A 10,076-nucleotide genomic window follows, 5' to 3' on the forward strand; every position below is an offset into this window, starting at 1 on the left:
AATGAGTTGGTCTTCGTAGGAGTCGCAGGGCTGGCGGGAGGCGTGGCTTTGGCGTATCTGCTCTAACGAAGGGAACTGTGTTTCCTGAAATATATGATCGTCTTTTTGGAAAGCGATAAGAATGACTTTACTACTTATCTGAATCCCCCCATCCGCGCGGAAAGGGTTCGGTTGGTTAGTTGCTCTTTGTACAATTCTTGGTATAATTTAGTCAATGCCTTGATCACTGAGCATAAAGGCGGCGGCAATTATCAAGGCGTATTGCTGCCCGATGGACATTACACGCCAATCACCCTTGCTAAGGAATTAGCAAAACACGGTTATACTCTCACCACGGGATTGCCGCACGAAATGACCTTCAAACATAATATGCCAAACTATTCAGTAACTTTTGGAAAGTCTGACCCATTGGGATCTTTATTATGTGCCTCGGGCAAAACAATTACCGACACAGCCATACCTGTGAAATGGAAAGTCGCATCCTCTTATGAAGTCTATTGCGACTTGGTCCATAGTTACGACAATGGAGAAAAGTCTTCTCTTATGTCCAAGTTTCTGCCCAAAGGTAATCCATTTGACCTGGTAGAATACACCCCCATTTCTTTGGAATATGATTTGTCTCATTTGGTAGAAAGCATAAACATCACCATCAAAGTGGACGGAAAGACGGTGGATTTTAACGGACGTAAGATCAATCTTGTTTTGGAATTCATATAATGGGCCGCGTAGAGGACAAACTTAAAAGGATTTACTATGGGCCTGAAGGCTATTGGAAAGGAGCGTCGGCTATCAAGAAACTCGCGACCGCGGCCAGGGTATCAGATGAAACGGCTAAGAACTGGCTAAGAAAACAAACCCTCTGGCAGGTTTATCTTCCCGTGCCTAAGTACATTCCCAGGCCCAGCTTTACCGTAAATACCCCTAATGAAGTTCCTCAGGCGGACTTGCTTTTCTTGCCGCACGATAAGGTGAGAAAAAAGACCTATAGGTACGCTTTGACCGTAGTTGATATCGCAAGCAGATACAAAGACGCTGAACCCATAACCAGCAAGGATTCTGGAGAAGTCGCAGAAGCCCTAGGTAGGATTTATAAGCGCGTTTTGAAATGGCCTAAGCTGCTGCAAGTGGATGCGGGGACAGAGTTCATGGGCGTGGTTACTAAGACCCTGAAAGACCACAGCACTAAGATTAGGAGAGCCGAAGCAGAGTACCACAGGGGTCAGAGCATTGTTGAAAGATTTAATAAGACCCTGGCTGAGCGTCTCTTTGGATACCAGTATCGGAAAGAGCTGGAAGATCCCTCCAAACGCAACAGGGAATGGACACAGCGGCTCCCCCAGGTCGTCGCGGCTTTGAACAACGAGGCGGCCAGGGCTACGGGAATGAAACCCAAGGATGCCATAAAAAAGAAACACGTGGAGCACAAGTCCTACGTCAGAAGTTCGAGGGCGGTCGTCCCCCATGAAAAAAAATTAGGTAATGTCACAGTCCGATATCTCTACGGACCGGGTGAATTAGAAGGAGGATCCAAAAGAGCTACGGATCCTAATTGGTCTTTGGAAACTTACCAGATCCGAAGCGTAATAGCTAAGAAGGGTCAGCCCATCTTGTATTATCTTCATGATGGTCCCACGCGTGGGTTCGTCAAAGAAGAACTGCTTATCGTGTGATGTCCGAATGCTATCGTATGCACTCCGTCATCACACATCCATCGCTTACCGTCAAATGCAGACAGTGACACCTTCTCCTGCGTGACGTTATGTATCTGATGACCATAGCTGCGCAGGCTGTTCATCTTATGCCGCTGTTCCTTGCGTGTTCGTAATACGTTGAGGTAGGACTCGTGCGTAATGTCCTTCTTAACCACGTACGTTTTTACGCCTTTGGCTTTCTTTTCTACACCGTCCAGCTTTAGCACGCTGTACATCTTTGGTTTCAGGCCCACGTACTCTACTATGGGTTTTCCTAACATTTCGTCTTTCATCTTCCCTAATTACCTTCTTATTCTTCGCAGAGTAAAGGAAGTGCTCCTTCGGGTAACCGCTGGTGTCGTACTCGTCTATGTCGGGGAGGCAGTCTTTGTAAACGTCTTCCGTTTGCACTTCTAGAATTAGGGAGTCGGTGTCTGTGTACAGGAGGCGACAGCGGTCTCCGTACTTTGGCTTAAGCTTATCGTAGTAGAACTCGTACATAAGCAGCTTCGATAGATCCAGCACCGTAAAGCCTGTGTAAACGGGCTTGTTTAGTAAGAGGTTTGCCCTTTTCATGTGAATCACGTAGAAGTTCAGCATTTCTACGTATCTAACGAAGCCTGGCTGTGACACGTATGCTTCTGCTTCCTCTTTGGTGCTGACTATTTTTACGCTTACGCGCTTGCGGATGTTCTCCATTGTCTTTCCGAACACGCTGTTGTTCATCAGTTTGAAGAGGTTTTTCTCGAAGTCATTTTTCGCTGCGGTACGCTTTTGCGTGTTAAAGTCAATGTAGGGGCGCATCCAGGGTTCCTGCGTGAATTTTAGGACTCTGTGGATCTTCTCTACGCGCATTCCGTGTCGCACGTAGAACTGCAGGTTGCGGTAATGTACCACATACTTCTTCTTATCCATCAGGTTCATAGTTAGTTTCCTGTACGGTTTGTAACCAGGGCACATTTGCTTTTGCAGCGGACTTAGCTGCTTAAATGGTATCTCTATCGCTTCTGGTGCTAAGGGGAACTCATTGTGTTCGTCGTGCAGGCGCTCTGGGTACTCCAGATCCACTTCTAAAACGTAACCCTTGTCTTCCTCCTTTCCTACCTGCATGTAGAAGTCTATCGGCTTCACTGGATCCCATTCGAAGTCTCTCACAGGTAGGTACTGTGACATTGCCCAACCATAAAGGTTATTCGCATCCAGGTAGTAAATGTATGTGGTTGGTTTCTCTGGGTCGTGCTCTACTAAGGGGTTGTTTGCGCGGGCGTAACGTCGGCTGGGCCCGCATACGCCGCCGCGGATACCGTCTTCCATAAAGCGGTACATGTCGTATTCCGTTAGGAGATCCAACTGCGCATTTGTCTTCTTTAACAAAGCACTCCAGCTGAGCCCAGGAGCCGCGTAGAAATTAGCGGGATCCAATCCGTAATATTCTATAGCCATCTTTCTGAAGCTTTGGAAAACATCTGCAAGCAGCACTACGTCAGACCTTAGGTAGATGTCGTGGTAGTCCCCCATGTTCTCACAGGAGTACTTTTCCCACGCGTCTAACGCATGCTGGTACTCCTCATCCTTTATACCGGACTCGTTTAGGGTGCTGTAGAAGCGATCTTTGGGTGGTAGGGACTCTTTGAATCGATCCCAGGAATCCATGTATTCATATGGGTAGACTCCTTTCCTTTCCGCGCCATATTGACTGGAAATGGGAAAGTTGGTGTTATACTTTACGAGGTTTGCTAAGGAGTCCGCCATAAACTGCTGCGAATCTAAGAACTTTAGCTTACCCACAGTTACGGACATGTAGCGCTCTTTGTTGTTGGGTATGCATTTGACGTCGGAGCCGTCTGTTCCTTGTAGTAGCAAATGGGAGTCGTAACCGCGGAGGTTGTGAAAGAACACCGGAATCTCCATGTCTGGATTTACTTTGAAGTTTATATTGCATTTCCAATGAGCCGCTCCTCTGTATTTACCCGTGATGTGGCAGTGATCCCTAACCTTATCCACATAGAAATCCTCAACAAATGCTTTGTGGCAGTGAATGCAGTGCGTGGAGGGCTTTCCCGGCTTCTCACCTTTCTTAGCATACTTCCCGCATTTAAAATGAGCTTCTCCTAGATACTTTCCATCTTCATCCCACGCTTTCTTGGCTCGTCTTCCAAACTGAAGAAGCGTATGTTGGCAAATGTGGCATTTTTTTGCCTTGTTAAAAGCCTCCTGGTTCTCTTTGGTAAATTCCATCTTCTTTGGACGTCTTAATTGTTCTCTTATCTCCCCCTCCTCTTCTCGCAATGCTTCTAGAAACTCATTAGCTGCGTTCTTACCTCGGTAAATCACAGGAGGGTTTGCTTTACCGTCTGATCTGACTACTATGTAACCAAAGGAGCAGATCTCGTGTAATCCTACCTTATTCGTGGCACCACGTTTCTGCTCTTCCTTAGTTATCAACGCTTCGAAGTCTGCATATATCACGTAAGGCACTTGCATCTGCTTTTGATGGTTTGCGTATGAAAGCTCTTTGTTGGTGGGCATCTGGATCCGTTGCGCCACTTCTTCGACTCCGCGGCAGATCTCATCGTGTTTCTTTAGGGCATTTAAGGATGTAAATGACAGCAAGCAGCAGTCGCAGAAGTACTTTTTGCCTTTGTGCTTAGTATGTCTGTAGAATAGTCTGCTAATGTGTTTAACCCATGAGTAGTGTCCGCCGTGGTAGAATAAATGTACGCGCTCTCCTTTACTTTTTGACAGAACTAACGGTACTATCGTCTGCTCTCTGACTCCGTAAACGTTAATTGCTAGATCGTTTATTTCCTCAAATATGGGGATGTCTATCAACTGCATGGGAAATTCCACACCATCCCACTCTAAATCGTCTGTGGGATACTTACTTGTCCTACAGGGATCCTTCTCTGCTGGATACAGTGCAGACCTGATTGCCCACATAAAGCATCGATTGTCTTCATTCTTCACGTTTACAATAGCCTTCTTCCTTTCTACCCACGTTGGTAGCGGTACGTAACTCCCCCCTCGTATGGGTACGTACCTGGCCATACTTATCTCTATTCCTTCAACCTCCTCTACTGTCCAACCCGATCCTTCTTTCGTGTAGTTAGACAGCGACTCCATTATTGCTTCTAAGGCTTCACTGAGTGACCTATCCAGATTCGTGGATTCTAATATCACTAACGACTTTGATCGCAACATTGCTGTCGTCATTACCTCGTCTTTTGACAAACTTACTTCTACCATTATGCTCGCTTTCAGGGCTCCTAATTCTTCTATACCTTTTCGGAGAGTCCTTTTAACCTTCCTTTCTGACTGACGCCAAAACTGTCTAACGTCAATCTCACCGTTACCGGGTATTGACACCGTGCTGAAGTTGCTTTGGGATTCCATCTATATAATAGGAAATATTTTATACCTAATACCAAGCACTTTTTAGGTCGTCGTAGTCGTACTCACAGTCCTGACAATGCCAAAACAATTTAACCTTAGTCTCAAACTTCTTACCACATCCACAATCATAACTGCTCATACACTTCGTCTTCATTTTCAAATGCTTTTTCAAATCCGCTTCTTTCTTAAAAGTTCTCTTACATTCTTCGCACTCCATATATAGACTAACATATTTAAGTGCGCTGTTGCCCTCAACCACACTTGGAGTGGGGGTCGTCCGTAGATGGATTTTTGACGCGGGTCTTACCCCGTGTTGAGATTGCGCTGGAATCCCCCATTCCCTATACTACTTGCATCTAAGGGCTTCTTTGTGATTGACTCTAATAGTTTGTGATATGTCTCTACCTTGACGTCACGACCAACGATATACTCATCAAATTTGGCGCGACCAAAAACAACGCGCTAAGTTCTTTCTCTAGTTGAGAGTAAGATTGCTGCGTTGGTGTAAGTGCTTTTGAAGCATATGCTACAGGGCGATCATTTTGTATTAGAACTGCTTCCAATCCTGTTGAACTTGCATCCACCTGTAATGTGCGTTTTTCAGCCGGATTATAATATGCCAGTACTGGGGCTGCTGACAATATTCTCTTGATTGCTTGGAAGCTTTTTTGTTGCTTCTCATCCCAGTGCCAAACTGTTTCCTTTAGCAGTAGTTGTCTTAGAGGTGCTGTCAATTCTGACATGTTGGAAATGAACTTGCTCACATAATTAAGTACTCCAAGTATAGTCTTTGGACACCTGTTTTGTCTGTTGGTCTATGCATTTTTAGCATAGCTCTTTATTTTAAAGGTACTTTACCTCTTTTTTCTTGATTTTAAGTAGATGTTTGCTATTCATTCGCCAGGAAGATGAAAAATATTGTATATTTTGGCTTCATGAAGCCCGCAGCAAAACAAGACTAAACACTTGGTTAGGTCTTTGCATCGCACCGCAAAAATACCATATTTTTTCTGGCGAGTTAATAGCAAAAATCTACTTTAAATATCTACTAACATATATTTCTTGCGAGAATAAGGAATTTTTATCGTTATTTAGTGCGCTAACTTACCTTTTATCACTAAAAAAACTACCCGAATCCGCCATCTTTTTTTACATTCGCATAGCTAAAATCCTGTAGAATGACAGCCACAATGGCGGATTTGATCACGTGACCTCTTAGTTGAAATCTAAAGTTACATATTTCTAATGTGTTATACACTACTTAGCTATTAGAGGGTCCTCATACTTTTTTGTGACATGCTCTTGTACTCTTTTGGCTCTTTACCAGTAAAGGGCCAAACGAGTACAAAAGCATATCACAAATAAGAACCCTGAATAATGAATAATTTTTTTTAAAAATCTACGAACCTTTTCGCTGTCGTATCACAGCGTGGAACAATCACAACAGAGCAAGGCTCCAAATTAAGTGAAAGCCCAGAGATCGAATTAGAATTTAGAAGTTGATTTTTGAGGAGGGAGGAAAACCGGAGGACCCGGAGAAAAACCCTCGAAGCACAGGAGAGAACCAACAAACAACTCTACTCACATACGACATCGAGATCGGCAGGACTCGAACTCGGGCCGCATTGGTGAGAGGCGGCGCATTAGCAGCGCACGCCACCAGTGCTTCCCACAATTAATTAGCATGATTATTCATTGTGTTTTCATTCATGCCGAAATCAAATCCCTCTCCGGGCTCTAAAGTGCAATTGAACCCTTCGACAATACTTTCAGTACTGATTCTACATGAAGTAAATAGTTGAATGGTAAAATATTTCTTGATTTGAGTGATGAGTTTCTAAGTTATGAAGGCTTATACTTCCAATATGCAAATGAGTGTGATGTCTATTAAGGCTTAATTAAATATACAAAATCGAACTGGTTCATAGATACAGTATTTAAAAAGCATCATTATTTTACTCATGGTTTACATGAAAGCTATTTAAATTTTTTAGTTTTAAAATGGCCAGCATTTAGTATTACTAGTTACGACTAAAACACTCAAATATCTTACCTGACGTCATCATCATTAACATATTGGAAGTATAAACCTTCATAACTTAGAGATGCATCTCTCAAATCAATAAATATTTCACCAATCAACCAGTATTTGCTTCATACAGAACCAGTACTGAATGTATTGTCAAAGGGTTCATTTGCACTTTAAGAATGTTGAGTTTTTACTTGGTATAAAGATCCATGCACGTGATGGATTTGAAGGACCTGATAGGTCTAAATGCTCATTAATTATTCATGTCAAATTATAATTTTTTGCACGATAGTGCCTTCACGATAATAGGCAACATACTGTACGCTCAGTTTAGTAAGCAAAATCAAATATTTATGATTTATTTTAGCGTGAAGCGATTTAATTTTAGAACTTAAAGTTTCATCATAACAAAAGATATGTTATGAGCCATATAAGTTAGATCTCAATAGCGAACCAATATATAAATAATGAGTACACGCCATCGTTGCAGGTTCCGGCGTAGGTATATACTAATGTTCATTTTCCTGCCACTATCTGAACCAGCTTTCAAACTTATCATTCACATGTTTTTTATTCTGAATATGCTTGCTTAGTCCAACGAATTTTTAATTTCACTTTTCATCATTTGTAAAGCTAAGCTCGACTTGCTCTTGGGCGATGGTTCCATTATGAGATGCTCTGGTCAGAGTACACTGGGAGCTTGATTGGTTTGAAAATGGCACATCTGGTATATCCATGTGAAATAGATCATTCTCAGAATGTTCATTGATAGAGCAACATTTGAAGAAACACCAAGCAACTCGCGACCGAAATTCACCGATACAAAACAAAAAAATGACATCAATGACGATAGTAAATGAATACTGTAGACATCTTAATGACATTATTGTCTGAAAGTAAGGAATATTGCAAGCAGTGCAGGTGTGATAAACTGCATTTATTACATGAAGCGGAACACAAAAAACTGTAAAACACAATGCTATTAAGGCGACCATCGTTGCAAGTCTGAATTCCTTGTTCCTTATTTCAGAAGAAAGCGATTTCATTTTCTTTGTTAGTATGGCAACAAAAATGCCCAACACTATCAATAAAGGAAATGGAAAGCAAATAACAGCTACCACCAATGCAAGTCCTTTAAAGTTCTGATATAGATAAACTACAATAGCTACCAAGGAAAACAAAACAGCCAGGAACCATACGACAGCGCAAGTCAAATAATCAGGTAAATCAGCAGCGATTCGGTGTTGAATTGGCCAACCAATTGCATAGAGTCTTTCTGTCATTAAAACGACTATATGGAGAACAACCAAAACTCCATAGAAAAGATCGAATGTGTAGTAGAATATGGCACTGAATTTATACGTTATTGACGAGCTGATCTCCACAATATCATAAGCAAGGACATAGATCCATATAAGAAGAGCAACAACAGTTAATGAGAAATTGACAAACAGTAAACTTACTAAGAAATGTCTGAGCTTAGGATGACGAAGTCTGCCGCCGAGAACCACAATGATTAGTCTCAAAAGTATGATATTCAGAATTAAAGAGACGACGAATTCTATGCCCATGATGAAGACCAATATCCAAGATAAGGTCGATGAAATGTTGTCCATTTTGTGCTCGTCCTTTATATCACGCCTGAAGTGTTGATTCACATTTTTCACATTCTCAGGTAAAACTTAAATAGAAAATAGAAAGCTATTAATTATAGCTATCAGACTTTGTAACTAGCTGAGGATACAACGTATATAATATTAAATTAACTTTAGAGAGCAGAGTATGTTTTAGATAGAAAATTCTTTACATTCAAATATGAATACTGATCAGCAAATATTTCAGTACTAAAAATTAAATCCGGCTTAATCCGTGGCTGGAATTCATCCATTTCCTTTGGCACTAACAGATATTTAATTACCTGTTACAAAACCACATATTGGTCCACATGCATATTACATAACATTAGTTTTGCTTTGGTTCGAATTGGTAAAAACAATGTCATTCCATTTTTGGCCAACTTGAAAGCTTACAAAAATATGTTTTTAAGTCTTTTATTTATTTTTCAATCCTTCAGCTCTCCTCTTCTCATTTTTTATTTCCCTTTTATACTAAAGAATTTTTGTTATCCTAGTTTTAAATGGCCGTGTATTACCAAAGTTTTGTTTTTTGCTTCCCCGCTGCTCATGCAGTTGCCACAAAAATATGTCTTTCCAATATTATTTCATAGGCATGTTTATTTTAGTTAACCCCAAGTGACTTCATTACCAAACCGCCTCTTTACTTTAGGGCGACGCCGACGATTGACTCCGCCGGACTATTGCTATTGTAAATTAATTTTCTTATTCACATAAGACATCAATCTTAAAATTCATTATTGCCGAATGCGGTTATTTTTTCCATAGTAACTAATTAAAAAAAAAAGGTTGGTAGAAAAAGGCATTATGACTTGTGAATCTTTATTTGTTACCAACCTTTGTTTTGTTACAGACGAGCATTCTAACATTAAAAAGAACTAATCGCAAAAGAGATCGGAAGTGGCTTGCATAAAATAATTCTTCCTTGGTAACTTCAGTGATTTAAGGCTTATTTCTTTTTTGTACTTTTACGATAACTTACCTTAATACCTCTCTTGCTCCACCTATCATTTTAGCCCTAGCTTAGTCTCAGCTGCTTTACTTGACTGAATTTAAAGTATGGCAAACTGACAATACTAGACCAAGTTATTCATTAATTATAAATGAGAATGGAGCGAACCAATGTGCATCACTGCTTGTGATATATATATATATGTATATAATATATGTATATATATGTATTTTTAATTGTTTGTCAGATCGCTGGCAGGTTTGATGAATATTAATTATGGCATTATGGATATTTCTTTCTTTTCTTAGTGACAATTGACAGGTGGTTGATGTGATATCGTAAATCGTGCTTTGATAAGACATCTCATTAATTCCGAC

At 41.0% G+C, this 10,076-nt stretch overlaps 1 long non-coding RNA gene across 1 annotated transcript; it reads right to left on the bottom strand.

The window, feature by feature from the left end:
* Positions 1-7,442: 7,442 nt before the first annotated feature.
* LOC116305726 (uncharacterized) lies at positions 7,443-9,794 on the bottom strand. The gene is made up of 2 exons (XR_016118715.1): positions 9,730-9,794; positions 7,443-8,794 (listed from the first exon to the last, which is right to left on the bottom strand). It is a non-coding gene; the product is annotated as an uncharacterized LOC116305726 (long non-coding RNA).
* Between the last annotated feature and the right edge of the window lie 282 nt (positions 9,795-10,076).

Source organism: Actinia tenebrosa, unplaced genomic scaffold, assembly GCF_029948245.1.
Source record: "Actinia tenebrosa isolate PJP-AT-01 unplaced genomic scaffold, QUT_ActTen_1.0 PGA_scaffold8__29_contigs__length_14323225, whole genome shotgun sequence".
NCBI lineage: Eukaryota > Metazoa > Cnidaria > Anthozoa > Actiniaria > Actiniidae > Actinia > Actinia tenebrosa.